A 19,729-nucleotide genomic window follows, 5' to 3' on the forward strand; every position below is an offset into this window, starting at 1 on the left:
CTGTGTCGGTTTGGACCTCACCCCTACTTTGAAGGTCCCCTGGGTTTGTTTTTTTCTGGGAGTGAGTTTTTGCCTGCTTAGTTCTTAAACCGTGAGCAATGTTGTGGTAATTAGGTTGGCCCCAGAGTCTAACACTGCGGCACTCGTTCGGGATACTTCCGGTATCCCGAAATAGCTATTCCACATCTTTTAAACAAGCCCATTATTTCGAAATAGCTTTTGAAGTAACGGGCCTGCTCTGCCAATGTCCCTTAATTCCATGAGGATTAAGGGATGTTTCGGAATCACGCTGTATTTCGAAATACACTCGAAATAAGCGACGCAATTTGTGTAGGTCAAATTGCGTATCTTATTTCGAGCTATGGGTGCAGTGTAGACTCATCCAGAGATTAGACACAAGGAGGGGGAGGTGATATCTCTTATTGGAGTGATTAGTGTTGGTGAGAGAGCCAGCCTTCCGAGTTTCACAGAGCTCTTCTTCAGGTCTGGGGAAGGCAAGCAGAGTGCCCTGCCTTGGGACAAACCATTTCAAGTGCTTTCTAGCCGCTTAACAATCTGCCTGTGGAACATTGGGAGAATGTTTGTTTATATACAGAAAAATTGTCCCAGACCTATTAACTAATTCATTTTTGCATTTCCCAAGGCCTTTGACGTGCGGGTCTCCCAAGGCACACGAAGGGAAGCTGGCATGTGCATATGAAAACCTAACTCGTGAACATTCCTCTCCTACTTTACACTCCTTTAAAAAAATGCAAGCCCAACAGATTGGGCATGAAATTCAGATTTGTTTAATTGGTGCACATTTCTCAGTGCTGTCAAATGTTAGTTGTGCAATGAAATAAGCACCTGTTGGTTGCAAGGTGTCAAAACTGCTTACTGGGGATTTTTCAGATCATCCAAAAGGATTTGGAGCCCAATTAATGGGACCAGGGTGTCCGGTTTCCTCTGGGAGCTTTTCAAAAGTTACCTTGTTAGAGCTTGCAACTTCCAACCCGCCTCCACTTTCCCATAAAGCATGTGAGTACCCTGCAGCACACACCAGTGTCAAAGAAACCCACGGGCACCCCACAGACTGACTTGTTCTGTTGGAGCTTGATTTGACCATCCACTATATTTACAAAGGAACAGTTTCAAGCTGTTTCCATTGACTAACACAGCTGCTAATGAAGGCACTGCTAGGGGGAATGCTCCTCCCGGGTCAGACGGGTTCTCCTGTTGCATGGGGTACTCCTGATTGGTTGCCTACTCAGGGGTAAGAGAGAATGGAATCTGGCCCCTTATACTGCAAGTCAACACAAGGCAGATGCGCCTGAGCCACCTAGGGGTGGACACCTTCCTCTCACCACCACCGGAAACCTCAGCAGGGTGCCCATGAGCAGCGATGGCATCAGGACAAGATGGGTACGGTAATCCTGGGTCAAATAGCGGCCAAGAGATCATGTGTGGCCTCGGTGAAAGGATACTGAAGGCCCACGTTTGAGGCCTCAGTGGCAGGCTTCCCAAGGTTGCCCTAGGTTAGGGTCGCCTTCCCAAGGCCCTGTGAAGCAGAATATTGCCATTGAGCAATATTTTCCAATGATGACCTTTCCCTCCAGCCTTCCCTGCACAGGGAGACTGTGAGCATGGCTCGTGTAGAGCCCTCATGCCTGGAGGCTCCATTTCCACCCCCTTTAATTCCCTCATGCTGTCAAATCAGAATTCCAGGATCCTTCGTGTGGCTGAGAAATGTCTTCCCAATGCCACGATCCAAGACCATTGATCTCCAGAAGCAAGGAGCACAGTCAAGCGTGTAGCCAGGGAACCAGGACAGACTGGATGATTTTTGTTGTATTATCCATCCATATTCCCCTTTGCAGCCTCGTCAGCGATCATTTAGGTGGGATTTATTCTGAGATGGAAAGAGAACGAAAGCTCCGGATGCCGGGCGTTCATTAGTCATTTGTAGGAGAAGATGCCCATGATAAGGTGGGCTGATTCACATCCTTTGAAAGGAGAAATGACCTTTATTTGCTGGTCGGGGAAGCACATTTCAGCAATTTAAGGAATTGGAACGTGGGACTGAAACAGCCAAATGAATCACGACTTATTCACACAGTGGTCAAAATACCTTCTGATTCTTGAAGAAACACTCATTACGCTCAAACTGCACTAATGATCAACTGAAGCTGGTCTGGCCTTGTGTTAGAGCCAGAGGGTTGAATAACCAGGTTGCTGACCTCATCTCACAAAAGCTTTATTAACATTAAAGGCTGTTAAATTACTCCCCACTTACAGAAAACAGCTGTGTGTTACAAAACTTAAATGTGCAAATGTTTGGAAGTTCTCAGGGCGGTTGCTGAATAACAGTTTCCAGGGATTTAGAACAACGTTGGTATTTGAAAATATCTGAATTCCAAGTGGGATTTTCCAAAGACTCAAGCGATGGTCTAACAACCTTAATCCTTTTGAAATGAACTTAAAACGGATCCCTTAACTAAGCCATTTATGTAATACACGGGCTATGTCCGCCTGAGAGAAGGCAGCCACTGATCTGCAGGGCTTTGAAAAGCTCCCCAAGAGAGTCAGGCCGATTCCTTGCTTTGTCCACCCACCACCTTAACGTCCTTTTGTTCATGAGATCATCCATCAGCTTATGGCAAAGCAGCTCGATCATTTCTTTCAACTCCTCATTGAATCCTTTCCACTGCAGGCGATCGCCGCTTTATCAAACAAAAATAAATCCCTGCCAGAAACCAAATCCAGCCTCTCCTTGTAGACATCTTCCACAGAAAGGGGGGGGAGGATGGCCCAGTCAGTATCGTTAAATGTCACTAGCTGTGTACTGAAAGCTGATGCACAAATAAATTGAGTCTTTAAAGTGCCACAGGACTCCTCGTTGTTTTTCCATATAGAAGTTAGCTCTCGCATCTCGGAAACACATAGTTGAAGGCAATGGTGATCGCCCCGTAGACAGTGTCTAGACAGAATGAGGCGCTATCAATATGCATACGATTTGTTGCTAATTATTCGCTCCTTTCTGCTCTAGGAACGCCATGTGGAGAAGACAAAAGTAAGCTGGCAATAGAGGATGGAGTTGAATATCGAAGGATAAGACATGATCAAGAGGTACAAAGACAATCGGTGGAGCAAAGGGTACACCTCCAGGTTCCCAAATAAAGGGGTGATTATGTGAGCAGTTAAAGAGAGGCTTAGAATGGAAGGTGATAATAGTCAGCAGCTGGGAGGAGAGGCCATAAAGAACCAGAAATAAAATAAAAGGCAGGTGGGGGAAAGCAAATAGAATAGCCTCCCCAATTAAAAAATGAAAATATACATCATGAAATGCTTTCTGTGGTATGCTGTTCAATCCGGATATCACACTGGCTAGCTTTTCTGTCTCATCCACATGAACATGAGAACGTAAATACAGTCATATAGGGTAAGACTAAAAGGTCCTTCGAGCCCAGTGTCCTGTCTTCCAACAGTGGCCAATGCCAGGTGCCCCAGAGGGAATGAACAGAACAGGGAATCATCATGTAATCACACCCCTGTCGCCCGTTCCCAGCCTCTGACAAACGGAGGCTAAGGACGCCATCCCTGCCCAACCTAATAACTTCCTGGAGGAGAGGTTCTAGTTATCTAGTTCTTTTTTGGATACTGTTATAGTCTTGGATTTCACAACATCCTCTGGCAAGGAGGTCCCCACCTTGATTGTCTGTTGTATGGAGAAATACTTTCTTTTGTTTGTTTTAAATCCTTTGTCTATTAATGTCATTGGGTGACCCCTCATTCTTGTGTTATGGGAAGGAGTAAATAGCACTTCCTTATCTACTTTCTCCACACAGGTCATGATTGTATAGACCTCTCTACAACCAGGCCCCCTTAGTGCCTGGGTTCGCATCGTGAAAGTGTAGCATTGTGACAGTTACATTTGTCCAATGTAATCCCATCCACCTGGCACCTAAGAAAGCAGAAGCGCCTGCCCTGGGCTGTTTGCCTGCTTCTTTTTGTCATAGCTCGATAGAAAGATGTCTGGGACTATCTGTATGTTATGCCTCCCCAGTCAGCTGGGAGCCCCAAATGGAGCCACACAGTCCTGGTAAGTTTCTCATCTGTTGCTGGAACCGAAGCCCAGTAAATGAGTCCACACTGTGTGTGTTCCATCCTTTCGCTTTTATTAAAGTGTAACCTCAACATTAAGTTTCCAGGGTTCTGGACACTGGTGGTGATTTGCGATAGCAATACTCTCTGAATGCTTCCCCCACCCCAAACAGCTTCAACAAGTCTCCAAAAATGGCTTCTCAGGATGCCCCCTCATATTTGCTGAGTTTCTGAGGAAAGGGGTGATTTTTGTAACTGCCAGCCCTACAACTAACCTTTGGATTTGAGAATCAAGCTGGATTCCTTACAGCTTTCACCATATTGCTACGGGGTCACCAAATGAACTTAGTAGATAGCAGGTTTAAAACAAATAAAAGGAAGTTTTTTTTTCTTCACACAACGCACAGTCAGCCTGGGGAACTCCTTGCCAGAGGATGTTGTGATGTCTAAGACTATAATAAGGTTCAAAAAAGAGCTAGATTAATTCAAGGCGGATCGATCCATAAATAGCTGTTAGCTGGGGTGGTGTCCCAAGCTTCTGTTTGTCAGAACCCCAGAATGGGTGACGGGATGGATCACGTGATCGTTTCCTGTTCTGTTCCCTCCCTCTGGGGCACCTGGCACTGGCCACAGGACACTGGGCTAGATGGACCTTGGATCTGACCCAGTCTGGCTGTTCTTATGTCAATATTCTGCACGGAGTGTTGTCAATTATACCTGTGCAGCTGTTTAAACTGAAATCTGCTGTAGGCCATCGACTGGAATCTGGAGCTAAATAGCACAGTGTTTCTTCTGAGTCGCGCTAGCAGATGTGAGGGGAGATGGCATATTTCTGTAGATGTGGATGTTACCGATATTGATAGTTTGCACATAATAAAATAACCTTCTGATCTCCAAGAGGGCTTTGATGTATGCCATTCATATTAAGTGCAGCTATTTTAGCTCAGCATGAAGAGCAAACCTGAAAGGAGAGAACGAAGGTCCCTCTCACATTATGGAACTAATTCTGTTCTCACTCAAATCCATTTAAATCAGGAGTAACATCTCTGAACTCGACAGCAGTTTTACACAGTGATGTCCAGCTGAGCAGAATCATGGTTGATTCAAGGGGGAATAGTTCTATTGACTTGACAGACATTCCAAAGCCAGAAGGAACCACTGTGACCCTCTAATCTGACCTCGCATATAGCACAGGACTCAGACTTGCCCACAGTCATTCTGAGAGCAGAGCTGTTAAAGAAACAGCCCCTCTTGATTTACAAATGGTCAGTGATGGAGAGAAAATCTGTCATGAACCTTGGGGAGCTGTTTCAATGGTTAATGATGCTCATGGTTAAAAATTGACACCTTCATTGCAAGCTTCAACTTCTAGCCATTGGAGTGCGTTCTACATTTCTCTGCAAGCCTAAAGAGCCCGTTATTAAAGATTTGTTTCCCGTCTTGGTACACGTGTAATGCAATCTTCCCTGAGTCATCTTTGTTAACCTCAATGGATTGACTGTGGGAGGTTGCCATGTGAGCCTGTAACTTTAAAAACAACTCATAGTCCTGTGGCACCTTAGAGACAACAAATATATTAGATCATGAGCTTTCGTGGGTAAAGCCCACTTCTTCAGATAAGTTGGAGTGGAAATGACAGAGTCCAGAGTATATGTAAAAGCAAACGCAGCTGTCAAGTGTAGAACCCATGTTAAAGATGCTAATTGAGTCAGGCTGGATGTGGCCCATTCGTAGCATTTGATGTATAAATGCGAATATCAAAGGCAGGGGAAATTGCCTTTGTAGTGAGTTAAGCAGTTAATATCTTTATTCAAGTTGATAGTGTTGAATTTGTATCCGCTTGGACTTGAATAAAGATGGGATAGTACGCCACACCCAGAAAGTGCGTGGGTTACACAAGTAAGAAAACATCCAGGTAGCTGCACTGTACTGGAAAGGAACATTTGGAGTGAGGAAACTGGTCTTCCCATGTTTCTTTCCCTTTGTAACGTTAAGACTCAAACTAGCAGTTAGGAGGGGAGAAGAAATCAAATGCCCGTGACCTCTCACAGAGGGGAGATTGGCATTTGTCACCTCAAAGTACCACTGGGCTTAGGAACTTGAAGCATCTCTAAGGAATCTCTGGCCAAAGGCATATTACGTCCAGCAGGAAAAGAGCTCACAGTCGGAGGAACAATATGATAGAGCAATAGAGAAAAAGACTGAGACACATGAAAAGAGAGGTTACGGTTCACCCTTGCACTGCAGTGAAACTAATTGGAGTTTTTTGTACGCTGTCTGTTCCACGTTTTGTCCATATGGTTCCAGTTTGACTCCCCGATGAGTCCAATACTTTTCTCATTCTGCAGCCCCGGCTTTGCCAGTCTCTTTCGACGACGAGAGCAAGTGACGCCGTCTGCAGTGAAAGGTCAGGCATGTTGAAGCGAATTGAAAATGGGGCATCCCTTGTTTGGCGGGTGGGGGCCAGTGCTTTTCATAGACTTTGAGTGCAGACAGCTTCCTGTCCGTTGGACATACTGAATCCATTTTCCACAGGCGATGAGGTACACCACACCTGATGGATTGCCGCTCACGGCGTTGGTTTTATTTTCTATTTGGGTTTAAAAGCCTAGTGGCTGACTGCATGTGTGCTCTCAGATAGGACACCTGGTTTCTCCACTGGGGAACTCATAGATGCAAACAGATGGAGAAGCTGTCAGATGGAGCCTTGCTCCAGGGTGAGGGGAACATAGGTTTCTGCCTGCCTGATTGTAGAGCAGGGAGGGGGGCAGAATCAGGAATCTGGGAGACATCTGAAGGATATTGCTGTGAGGTTTGAAAATACTTGGCAGCAAGGGAAGTGTTGGTTGAAAGATAAATCCAGAGGTACGTTTCTTCTTGTACAAGCCAGCAGTTATCACAGTCTTAGAGCTCTTGAGCAAGGACTTTGCAAGACAGTCTGTTTTGTAACTTTTTTTAATGACTTCCTCTGTAGACAACATGCTTAGCTGGCTTGTTACAGCATTTGCTAGGAATTTGTTCTTGGGGTGGATTAATTCATTTGGCTGTCGACATCTCCATTTCCCAGTTTGTCTGTTTTGTGGCCCCTCTTGCAGGGCAAAAGTTTGTGGCATGGGGTGCACTAGCTAGATTTTATTTCAGGAATGAGCCAGTTTGAGTGTGAGTTTGAATACACTATGAGCTGGCACTTTCTTAGATTAAACTAAAGTGATAAGAAAGCCAAGGCTTCTACGGGGCTATATGCCTGGTTCTCCTAGACACTTACAGGCCTTAGAGTGCAGTAACCCAAATAATAGCTCTCTCTGGGCCTACTGGCCTTCTCATGTTCTCTTGCTGTAATGTATGCCTTCCAAACCCGGAGAAATGGTCTGAGATAAATAGGACAAAATTCAGTAAGGAGAAATGCAAAGTGCTCCATGTCAGGAGGAACGGTTTCACGCACGCAGAAAGGGAATCGACTGTCTAGGAAAGGATCTAGGGGTCAGAGTGGGCCATAAGTTAAATATAAGTCAACAGTGTGATGCTGTTGCAAAGAAAGCAAACCTGGCCCTGGGCTGCATTAACACGAGTGTTGTGAGCAAGACGCAAAAAATAATTCTTCCTCTCTACTCTGAGTGGAGTAGGCCTCAGCTGGAGTTTTGTGTCCAGTTCTGGGCACTGTGCTTCAGGAAGGATGTGGAGAAACTGGAGAAGGTCTGGAGAGGAGCATCAAACCTGTGGGGGAAGGATAGCTCAGTGGTTTGAGCATTGGCTTGCTAAACCCATGGTTGTGAGTTCAGTCCTTGAGGGGGCCATTTAGAGATCTTGGGCAAATCTGTCAGGGATGGTCTTTGGTCCTGCTGTGAGGGTAGGGGACTGAACTCAATGATCTCTGAAGGTCCCCTCCAGTTCTGGGACATGGTATATCTCCATATAAAAGGTCTAGAGAACATGACCCATGAGGGAAAACAGAAAGAATGGGGCTTGTTTAGTTTAGAAAAAAGAGAAAACTGAGGAGGGACATGATAGCTACTTTCAAATGCCTGAAAGGGTATTACAAAGAGGAGGGAGAAAAATGAACCTCTGAGGATAGCCCAAGAAGCAATGGGCTTAAATTCCAGCAAGGGAGGTTTAGGCTGAGCATGAGCAAAAACTTCCTGGCTGTCAGGGTGGTGAAACACTGGGATAAATTGCCAGGGGGGTTGTGGAATCTCCATCCCCAGAGAAATTTCAGAGCAGGTTGGACAGACACCTGTTAGGGATGATCTAGACAATGTTTGGTCCTGCCATGAGGGCAGGGGACTGGACTTGACTTCATGACCCCTCGAGGGCCAGTTCTAGGATTCTATGAAAAGAGGGAACCAGGGAACCCAGGTTACAAGTCCTTTAGCTGAATGTTAGCTGCAGAGGGCCAACTTGACTTCCATGGTGAGGATTTGGACTTGGGGATCCCTCCCCAATGCAGGCTTGAACCCAGAGGCAGTGCAGCTCCTCTGGCTGAATATAAAGAAACTCGTGGAAGAGGCAGGAGGAGGATAATCTTGAAGGACGGTCTCTCATGGCTGGGTCAGGAATTGCATTGCAACCCTTTTTGATCAAAATCTTACCTAGCAATTGGATTTGTCTGAACTGTACTTTGTGTGCCGGAGGCAGGACCTAAGCCTGAATGCCTAGTTGGACCTTACTCGGACATGGAGAGGAAGGGTGATCTTGCAGTTAAGGCCGTGAACTAGGTCTCAGGAAGTCTGAGATCAGCTCTTGCCTCTGCTGAAAATTTTCTACGTGATCGTGGGCAAGCCACTTTGCATGGGGTTTTCCAAAGCACCTCCCCTTGGTGTGACATGGCTTGTGCTTTTGAAAATCCCACTAGTCGTGTCTCGGAGCCGTCGTTCCCGTCTAAGCATGCCCTTGCGCTGTTGCAGCTAGTAGCGCGCCAGCTCTTTGTCACATAGGTTGTGTGTTGCTGTGCCGGTGCAGTGCCTGGCCCAACAGAGCCCCTCTGAGACTTTTTAGCTCTAAAATGTTGTCATTGGGAATCTGTAGGAAACATGGTATTGCGTTTATCGGAGACACCTGGCCTGGCCTGCTTCCATGTGGGTCAGAAATGGTGCGAGACTGCACCTCAGGTGCTAACTTCACTGTCCTTCTTTTAACACTCTCCTTTGCTGTGATGCTTACGAAAAACTTGAGAGGCCAGGCAGCTGGTGTGCTGAGACCACTGCTGCTCATGACCGGGTTTGCCTCATTTCCGTCTTGTATTTGCCCATCTTTCTGTTGCATCCATCTCTTGTCTCCGGCCTTACGTTTAGATTGTGAGGTTGTTGAGGGCAGGACTCTCTGTGTGAGTGTTTGTGTGTACAGCGCCTTGCACAGAGGTTTAGGACTGCGGCCACTAAGTGCTCCCCCAGTGCAATAGGCTGGTGTTCAGACATGCAGAAGGAGCATCAATAGAGCCACTGTTATCTGAAGTGGTGGGCACCTCTTGACTAGTCTGAGGTTGATGGCCTCGTCTGGAGAGTTTCTTGTTTCTCTTAACGGGGCTCTTCCAGCCCTTACCTGCGCCCAACCCTCCTGTTTTCTTTCTCGTCCCACTTCTTGAATTGAACCCTTCTGCAAACACATGACTCTCACTAGCACTGATGGGAGGGAGCCCTGCAGATCTCCCACTCAGCCAGACACAATGGTTCCTGTTAAAATGTCGCTGCACCCACGTGGAAAGATTTTAAATTAGGCCAGCGTTACAGCTGGGTAAAATTGAAGCCCATTAATTAAGAGAAACCATTAACTTGCCTCTCTGACAGTGTTCTCACAGCATGCACAGACACCCCCATAACCCGGCCGGGGTTTCTGGCTGGGCTGCAGGGAGGTACGCCTGCGGTGGGACTAGGGCATAGAGGAATTGCCCAGATTTTGCAGGAGCAATCCAGTTCCTTTGCGGCTGTGCACTGCCAGTGGTTCCCTTGGGGCTGCTCGTGTCCTTCCTCCTCTGAGAGGTCCCATTGGCTTCAGTAGTGCTCAGGGATAAGCCCAGTTGCTTCATCAGAGGAGCCCGCCGGGGTGGGGAAATCTAGGCCTGGCAGCCAGACACAGGAATGGGGTGACAGTGGCCGTGGTACCCGCGTGTTCCGTACACAGCCATTGGACATTGCACCTAGGACCCACTCGTTCCTTACAGAGCTTCCCCCCCAGAAACACTCTCAAGTCAAGTGTCACACCCGAAGTGTGAGGCTCGTGCACGATCTCATGTGCTCACGCTTATCCCATGAACTATGGGCCATGAGTTTGGCCCCGAGTCGATGGGAGGTCCAGAGAGGGCTCTTTCTAGGCCACTGCCGCCCTGCGCGTGCGCCTGACCCTGGGTCCTGCTGACACCAGGTACCACAGTGCCCTCTCCTGGCCTTAGGGGGAACTACAGTTGCTCTCAGCCCCACTGATGGGTGGGATGCGTGTCGTGTCGTGCGTGAGATGCTAGGCACTCGGCAGCCCTGAATCGGACCCAGGCTACTGCTGAGGTCCTTTGAGCACGTCTCCACGGTGCTGTGAGCCCTGGGTTGTGGAGTCGGTGTCGCTAAGCCTGCCCTTGGCAGACCAGGCTGCATTGTGGATGCACAGGGGCTGCATCCCATGTTGGAGCATCCACACTGCACTACGCAGGCCTTTGGCTTCAGGTCTGCGGCTTGAACCATGCCCACCTTGCAGAAGGACACAGCTTAGACCCGAGCTGCAGAGGGAAGGTTCAGGCTCTTCCCGGACAGGCTGACTTGTGTGGGGATGGAAGCGGAGCTTGGACTTAACCCGGACTCGGAGGGCTGAGCTGCCGGTTTATGGTAGACATGCACACTCTGGGACGGATGCCTTGCTTCTCTTCACTCCAAAAGGAACATTTGGCCTGCAGTCGTTTGGATGCCTGGCCGCCTCTTCCAGAGCCATGAGCAGGGAAACACAGGGAGCCTCCACATGACGAGAAAGGAGCGGTTCTTCTAAAACATGTGGAAACAAATAGCAAAAGTCAAATGCATAAAACTTCCTATGAATCCTCGGCACCCTCAGCACATTTGCCAAGCTCAACCTGCTTCCTGCTGCTGAACACAGCGTGAGTGTTACTGGCAGGTGGGTACGGATTGCTGCGTTTCCCTCCCCCTGCCTGGTGCAGGGACGTGTTACTGCGTTAAGCTCCATGTATCCTCTTCAAAGCTTGGCTATGCTTCCTGAGGCCTTCGACACAAGCGCAGCGTTGCTCTGTATGGGCTGCAACGGAAAACCTTTGAGCCTGTAGGAACCGGAGAGAAGCCCCCATGTTTGGTGGCTTTCTCGTGCTCAGGCTTTCCAGCGACCAACTAAGAATGAATTCCCGCTGACTTTTAAAAGCATGCGCTTACTGGGCCTATTGATTTTTGTGCAGAAACTCTTCAGTGCATTTTTCCACAGGGCTGACCACAAGCACGAGGCTCCTTTAGCAATGGTCACTTGAAGACCATCCTGATTTCAAGCGAGTGTTTGCCCTTTCTAAATCAGTGTCTGCCTTTTCCACGTGAGCCTCCCCTTCTTGTGTGGCATGTGCAGTTCTGAAGAAGCCAGAACTCCCGCCTGGAAGGCAGACGTGGCTTGAAAGTGGAAATCTGAGCTTCTCTGGAGCTGGGGTGCGTGGGGAGTGATTTATAAACAGCAAGCCAAGTCCACGAATGCTCACGGACTTGGGGTAATGCTTTTGTCGTAGCGGTTCCCTCCTCCAGACTCAGAACCCCGCTTCCTTCCCTGGAATTTGCTTCCAAAGAGACACCCCCATGTTCTCCTGTATCTTCCCAAGTAGGGGGGCAGGGTGGATCTTGGGGTAGCGGCTCCCTTCTGGACACTTGGCCTGGTTCAGGAAGGCTCTGACACGTTACCAGTCCCAGTGAAATCAATGGGACCTAAATGGTGAAAGCATTGGCACACACCTGGCAGAGACACGGCTCCGCCGACGAGAGCAGCCCCTCCTCGCTGCACTCCATGCTGGATGGCTCCCGCAGGCAGCGAGGGCTTGCAGAGCCGGCCGTGCCAAGCAGGAGGACAGAATCTGGGGAAAAGAGGCCAAAGGGATGGTGAGTGCAGCCAGGGCCGCACACAGAACAAGCGCTCAGCTTCCCAGGCAGGCCAGTCTCTTCTGCGCCTCGGAGCCCTGTGGCCGGAAGCCCGGGAGAGCAGGCAGCTCGCGGGTGTAACACCTGTTGGGAGCAGCCCCGAGGGGCTGGGGAACGCCTCATGGGCGGGGGCTGTACTGAGGAGTGAGCTCTCTGCTGCCATCTGTGGGGAGCAAGGGGAAATGACTGCGCCGCGCCTCATTTGCATTACCGTTTGGCAGCGTTTGCGTTACCGTGCAGCTAAGTGTTGGGCTTGGGGGCAAGAAATTGCTGTTGCTCCTGTTGGCACCTGAAGGGCTGGGAGAAGAGCACCCCATGTTCCTGGGGCGAGGGGTCACCATGGCCTAGACGGCAGTCGGGCACAATCGGGCAAGAAAGCCCTGGCCAGAGGGCTAGAGGAGAAAGAAAGGTTCCTGTTTGGAGCTGGGAGTGGGGCTAGTAGTGAGGGCTCTGCCACTGATGCCCTGTGTGCCCTCTGAGCCCTGCCTTCCCAAGTGCCTTTGGTTCTCCGCTTTTCCTCCTCCCCCACCCCATTCCCATAAAGTTCTTTTTGTTGTAGCTCCTGGACACCGTGCTTCCACGAGGGGACGTGTTGCCTGCCAAGGGCCCCCGGGGAGATAGCGCTAGTTTCCCGGATCTCGGGGAGGAGGGGGGGAGGGTCTTAGCCGAAGTTTTTAAGTGCTCTGAAGTATCCCAAGTATCCTGTCCCATTTTGCTGCCTTTGGCCAAAGGGCTGCTTTCCTGTGGGGTTAGCCTTGTGTTCAAGAAACCAAGCTAGGTTGCAGGATTGGCTGAGGCGGGGTTATTAGAGCAGTCCTGTAGATGTTAACACACCCTTGGCCCTGCACTGCACTGCTAGGGGTACCACGCACTGCGCTGGATATAGGTAGGCCAGGACTGGGAAGCTTTGATCCAGCTCTGCAGAGACTAAAACGGGGGGAGAGGTGACTCTGCCGGCTTGGTTTGGGCCCCGCTCTCTGTAGTCACAAGACACTGATGAGAAGGGCAAACGGTGCCCAGGCATATCTGGAGTGTGTGCTGCGGATCAATGAGGGGATTGCAAGGCCAACCACTAACGCCCGTTAAAATGCACCTGAGGCAGGGTCTCCCAAAGATCCTAGAGCAGCCTGTCTCCTATTGAATTGGCTGAGTGCCTAACTCCCTTTGTTGCCTTCGAAAATTGGGCAGCCGCTCACATTTTCAAAAGCACCTCAGTGAGTTAGGGAGCTAACAAAACCCCCTGGCACCTGGAAATGCTCTGCTCTTGTGTCTCTGGATGGGTTTTTAGTTCTAATAACTTTTGTAAAGATGCCGTTAAAGAAAGAAAGCTCCTCCAGCTGTGTGCCAGGGAATGCTGTGCTGTTTGGTTAGCGCTCCCTTTGTGGTGGAGGCTCCGGGCCTCGTCAGCGGGCTGCCTGGACGGTCTCCGTGATCCCGCAAAGCACTTAACCGTAATAGCAGTTAATTAGTGGGGCTCAAGCTGACCGACTGCAGGCCCGTTCGCTGCTGAGCAACGTGGATGGGTCCTGCCGCCATTGCTCTGCAGAGAGACCCAACGAGGACTCGCTCTGCGTGACACATACGAAAAGGGAAAAGGCAAACAGATCTGGTGGCCTGCCACGGCGCGTTAGGCCTAGAACCCTGACTGGAATATCCTGCTGTTTAGATCTTTGGTTAATGACATTTTGTACAGTGGTAACCTCCCCCTCCTGAGCATTGGCCTGTGCTTTCAGGGGACATGGCGAAATGGCAGAGGGGCTTGGTGGGGGTTATTTAAGAGTCCTGAACATCCAAAATCAATAATCAGTTTTGGGGGGAAAAGGTTACTCTGTTGTGCCTAATTGCTCGGGAAACCAGATTTTTTTTCAGGGTGACCCAGTGTGCCCTTAAACCCAGAACTGCTTAGAATTCATTTTTCAATGTTCCATCACAGGCTGAAGGAAAGGGGGCTACAGGTTGAACCTCTCTAGTCCGGCATTCTCTGGTCCAGCAACGTCCATGGTCCGGCATGATTTTTAATTATCTGGATGTCCACTTAGCATGGGGGGCACCAAGATTCCCATAAAATGTGTTTACTTCCATCAATCCTGGCTCTGTGTTCTGTGCAGCTCTAATTTACACCCCCCCCCCCCCAAATATCTTCTGAGAGTCCAATCTTGCCCTTAATCAGGAATCTACTTCAACACAACTGTGGTTTTAAAACCTGAGCTCTTGCAGTCACTTGGGGTGGCTATTAATTGTTATCTGCATATTGGGGAAGAATACATTCTTGCCAAAACCCCTTGCTGCATTATCTTTTTTCCCTTACGCTCCACGCACGCTGCTTGCCAAACTTTTTGGTAGGAGAAAGAGGACCAGCTGTAGAATGTGCTGGATGGTGTTTGTGTCCTTGCCCCAGCACTAGAGCCCATGGTTTTCGCAGGAGCAGTCTCAGTTCTTTGTCTGGCTAGCAATAGAACTGTACCACCTCCCTCTCAAGGCTGTGTCTGGTTCTGACAGCCCTGGCTATCCGCTCCCCAACAGCCCCACCGATTCCGTCTCCGGAGCTGCATTCAAGCTGTCAGGTGGTGATGGCAGCGGGATCGCAGGGGTTTCTCCTCTCCAGTTTATATTAAGATGAAAGGAAAGAGCGGATGATGGCAACCCACAGCCAGAATCGATTGCTTTCTGCCCTGCTTCGCAAAGCAGAGCGTGACTTAGACCCAAAGCCTTTTTCTAATCATGCGAAGAGACACACACTCCACTGATTAGCTTTCCTTTTACAAACAGGGTACAAAGGCTAGGAAATAATTTTTTCCTCTAGGGAAAAAGTTTGCCACAAATGATTTTTTTCCCTCCAGTTTCATCCAAATCATTCTTCAGTTTTTTAGAGGAGGGCCAGAGGGAGCCTTCAGGTTTGGTTGCCAGAAAACGGGTTGGTTTAGACACCCCACATCCTGCTCTTCCAGGCTCCTTTGGAAAGGGCAGGAAAGAAGTTTTGTGCCGTTCTGTGCTACTGTTCCTGTGTTCCATGGGGTTGCAGCGCTGCTTTGAGAATCACTTTGGACGGCTAGCCACCTGCTTTGTCCCAAGCCTCCTAACATTGTAAAGCACCGGGTTAAAGCCCAGCTGCACCTGAGAAGTAACTGCCATGCCCAGCCGGTCGGAGCAGGTTTGCCGTTCTCCCCAGAGTCTGTCCTGCGCTGAGCAGGGACGGCTCTGCCCCACACTAGTGGCTGAACTGTGCAGAGTGTACGAGCCCGCCCCAGCACAAGCGGCTCGCAGTCACGCTGAGCGGTCTCGGGGGCAGCGAGGCGCTGGTGGAGTTGAACTGAGTGCGGCCTCGCCTAAGAGCCTTTCAAACTCGGCAGCAAAGGGACTTGGCCATTGTTGCTAGCTGTGAGCTTGGCTGTTCATACGTTCCTGGGAGAGTTACTCAATTTCTCTGGATCTCGGCTGCCCTAGCTGTAAAATCAGGATTGGCCTGACCTCCCAGGGATAGTGTGATATTTAATTCATGGGTGTCTGTAATACACCCTGTGCTCCTCTGATGGAAGGGAGCCAGAGAACTGCAAAATATTGTTATTTATTTGTCAGTCCCTTCCTGTGAAGCTGTTTTGGTAAAAATAATAATAATTCACATTTGGCCAGCAGCCCACAGGGAAGCCTAGGCAGAACGCTGGGAGCTGTCAGCATAGTCACTTTCTAAGCCAATAAATCAATCATCACACGTCCAAAACACAAGCCTGAAATATTTCAGACAAACTCAATTTTCCAGCTTTAAAACAAGGGCTCTCTTTTTTACCCATTTTAACCCTGAGATTTAGTGCTAAACTGACAGACTTAACTTGTAAAGTAACTGGCAAATCTTGAAAGAATTGTGTGGGGGGTTTTTTCCTCCCCAAAGGATGCAGTTGAGTGACATGGTTTTTCACTTTAGTGATAGACTGTACTTGCAAGCAACTATTTAGATATCTAAGTACTAAAGCAGCCCCCGGTCTGGTTCCTATCAATAATACATTTTGTCACAGAAAAAAAATTGAAACAACATGGATACCACATATAGAAATGGAAAGTAGCAAATAAATTTTAGCCATAAAAGAGCTCAGCCTGACTTCACAGGGCTTGGAATGGCCTTTGTTTCCCATTCGTTGCCCCCCCCCCCCCCCCATTGCGCTTTGCATGCTGATTGCTAAGAAACCGAAACATTTCAAAAAAGAAGAGGGGGAGTCACATGATTTCAAGGCCATCAGTTGGAGCAGATTCCATCGAAAAGTGCAGGTAGACTAAGCCTGAGCTATTACTTGCTTTCATGTTTCATTACGCGGTGGAAGTGGCACATGGTTTTAGATGGTGGTAGAAATATTTCTCCCAACGCTAGATGCAGTCTGTCATGTGGCTTTCAAAGTGGTGAAGTTAACCACTCTGCCGTGGTAACCCTGGAGTGTGTGAATGGGGTCTGCTCCATTTGCACAGAGGAACTGGCGTTCGGAGTTCTTGATTTCTAGTGCTGAGCACCTAGCTCTGTGTTGCAGAGTCTTTGAAAAGCTGGAATCCTGAAATAAGCGTTTGTTAAATATCTCTCTGCTGGGGGACACAATTTCTCAGTCATCTGCTGCGATAGTCCTTGGCCCTGGAAAAAAATTAAATAATTGGTGAAACCTACTCAATTAGGCCTATTACTGGCAGGGTCATAGGCTACTCTGTTTAAACAAAGATGCCTCCCAGACAGCTGTTGCTCAGCGGGGAGGAGTTGGAAGACGCGTGGTCTGGATTGAGAAATCCAGTGCATTCTGTCCTTCGTGCTCACAGGAGACGTCTGTTGGCGGGTGAGTGCATGCGACTGCCTTGCTGATGTAGTGAGGGGCTGGGATTTTCAAGACCGCTCAGCGCCCACTGTCCGAGTCAGATTTCCAAAGCACTCCGCTCCTATGAGGCGCAAAAAGAATTGGCCAGGTTTCCAAAGGAGCTGGGCACTTCCGGGGCACGCAGGTTCTGGAAATCAGTTGTGTGCCCCAGGCGCTCCGCACATCTGGTCCTTACCGAGATGACTCAGTCGGGACAGCTGGACTCGTTTCCAAATCAGTCCCAGGGCCACAGGGAGCAAGAAATACAGCTGTGGACATGCCAGTGGGAACAGTCACGCCCTCTAGTTGAAAGCAGGACTTCAAAAGCTCCTCAGAGCTAACTGCAGGCAGGATAAGATATGATAGGCCAGTTCTAAAGACTATTCTCTCATAGACTCATAGACTTTAAGGTCAGAAGGGACCATTATGATCATTTAGTCTGACCCCCTGCACAGTGCAGGCCACAAAATCTCACCCACCCCTCCTAGAATAATCCTCTTACCTATATCTCAGATATTGAAGCCTTCAAATACTTTGAAGACCCCAAGATACAGAGAATCCTCCAGCTGTGATCTGTACCCCATGCTACAGAGGAAGGTGAAAAACCTCCAGGGCCTCTGCCAATCTACCCTTGAGGAAAATTCCTTCCCGACCCCAAATATGGTGATCAACTGAACCCTGAGCATGTGAGCAAACTCCTATCATCCCTCCATTGACCTATTTCCCACTGATAATGAATGGTCGATTAGTTACCAAGATCATGTTATCTCATCAAACCATCCCCTTCATAAACCCATCTAGTTTAATCTTGAAACCAGATAGATCTTTTGCCCCCTCTACTTCCCTTGGAAGGCCGTTCCAGAACCTCACTCCTCTAATGGTTAGAAACCTTTGTCTAATCTCAAGTCTAAACTTTCTTCTAGCCAGCTTATATCCATTTGTTCTTGTGTCCACACTGGTATTAAGCTTAAATAATTCCTCTCCCTCCCTGGTATTTATTCCTCTAATATATTTAAAGAGTGCAATCATGTCCCCCCTCAGCCTTCTCTCTTCCTGCTTAAAAAAAACAACAAAAAAACCCCAACCTTGTCCTATAGCAAGACTTGCCACATGTTCTCAAGACGAGGCATTGAGGTGGGGGGGGGGTGTCTACACAGCAAAATACCCCCGCCCCCTGGGAGTGAGTCTTGGAGCCTGGGGCAACTGACTCAGGCTTGTGGGGTTTGTATTATAGAGCTAAAAATAGCTGCCACTCCAGCCAGAATGACTGCCTACCATCTTGGCATTCACACTGCTGCAGGATGGGTTGGTTGGTTTTGGGCTTAGCAGTGTGGAGATTTTTCTATGTGACTTGACTAAGGTCACACAGGAGGCTTGGCCAGAGGTGGCAATTGAACTAGATCTTCTTAGAGCCAGAGGGGGCGCTCTCCCCATGGGAGCATCCCCCGTTCCTGGACGATAGCACGTGATGCTCTAGAATCTACATGTGGAAAAGACCAATCAGGTCATTATGCCTTCTATTTACCTAAGCAGGAGCGTTTCCCGCTACACGTTCCCTGGTGTTTCTCTGTCATTGTTCCAACACTTTACTAGGGGGCAGAAATTACATTTCTGGGGCAGTAATTGTCTGTTCCATCCTTCTCTTTTTTTGAGAGAGACCATCTATATTTGTTGTTGTGTTTTTTTCCAGTCTTCTGGTACCCCTGTAATTCTCACAGAAATAGTTGTCAGCGGCATGGAAAATGTCTGGGCTAATTCGCTGAATACATTACAATGTACTACTGGTTGGAAAATACATGATTTTTGTTCCCTCATAAAAAAAAAAAAGTCCATGAAAATCAACACAATTTGAAGAAATTGTTCTTGACAGTGAAAAGCTTTTTGCAGTCATTTTTCAATGAAAAAAAAAATTTTTTTTTTTTGACTGGAGCATTTTTGGCCAGCCTTATGAAGGATGCATGCTGCGTATATTCCCTTCTGTGCTCGCTCTCTGTGATAAGTTCTAGAAGATGTGCTGTGCTTCCCAAGTAGTCCGGCGTCTTTTGGAATTGTCTTCTCCTCTTTTCTACAGTGGGCTGGAAGGGCACGCACAATTCTTTTCCGAGTTGTCCCCTGCACAGAGCGCTCTCACCGGCATATGACTCGCTTGTCCCATGAGCTCCACGGAGGCCTGGGTCCATGCAAAGAGCCCACATCAGGGGCCAGAAGTTGTCACTTTATACCAGGGGCTAGGGGTTTAGTGTGGGGCTGAGGGAGCCTTGTTTTGCCACATACACCCTGGGTGACCTTCGACAAGACACTGCCTCCAAGCTCCCCACCTGTGTGATGGGACCAGTAGCACTTGGCTCCTTCACGGGGCCATTTGAAGACAAGCACTTTGAAGATGGTGAGACACTTCAGTCACAGAGCCGTTTTCGTACCTTGGCAAGCTCGTGGCATAGAGACAGCGGGCGGGAGGAGAGGTCATTTTCCTGTTCCCATCTCTAAAGCCGGCTCAGAAGCTGTGGCTGGCGCTGTCACGGAAATCAATCCGGGCAGGCAAGTGAGGATCTCAAGGGTGACGGAAATACTCTGGCCGTGTCAGGTTCACGCTGATCTCTGTTCAGTGATTTCTTTTCTCCCTCTGCCCACTAGCTGAAACCTGTTTACAGCATAACCACAGGCTAGGGCTATCGGTCCCGGCCTCTGAGCACCTAGGCAAGTGGGGATGACACTGGACCTCTC

At 48.8% G+C, this 19,729-nt stretch overlaps 1 long non-coding RNA gene across 9 annotated transcripts in view; it reads left to right on the plus strand.

Moving 5' to 3' along the window:
* Positions 1-19,729, plus strand: part of LOC112545888 (uncharacterized) — a 187,511-nt gene that overhangs the window by 40,459 nt on the left and 127,323 nt on the right. For 7 of the 9 annotated variants that reach the window (XR_012905340.1, XR_012905341.1, XR_012905339.1 and 4 more), the window contains exons 3-4: positions 3,026-3,105; positions 6,429-6,487. This is a non-coding gene — a long non-coding RNA (uncharacterized LOC112545888). Of the gene's footprint in view, positions 1-3,025; positions 3,106-6,428; positions 6,488-16,369; positions 16,440-19,729 lie in introns of those variants that run through there. The other 2 variants (XR_012905343.1, XR_012905345.1) reach the window with 2 other exon arrangements.

Source organism: Pelodiscus sinensis, chromosome 7, assembly GCF_049634645.1.
Source record: "Pelodiscus sinensis isolate JC-2024 chromosome 7, ASM4963464v1, whole genome shotgun sequence".
Classification (NCBI taxonomy): domain Eukaryota; kingdom Metazoa; phylum Chordata; order Testudines; family Trionychidae; genus Pelodiscus; species Pelodiscus sinensis.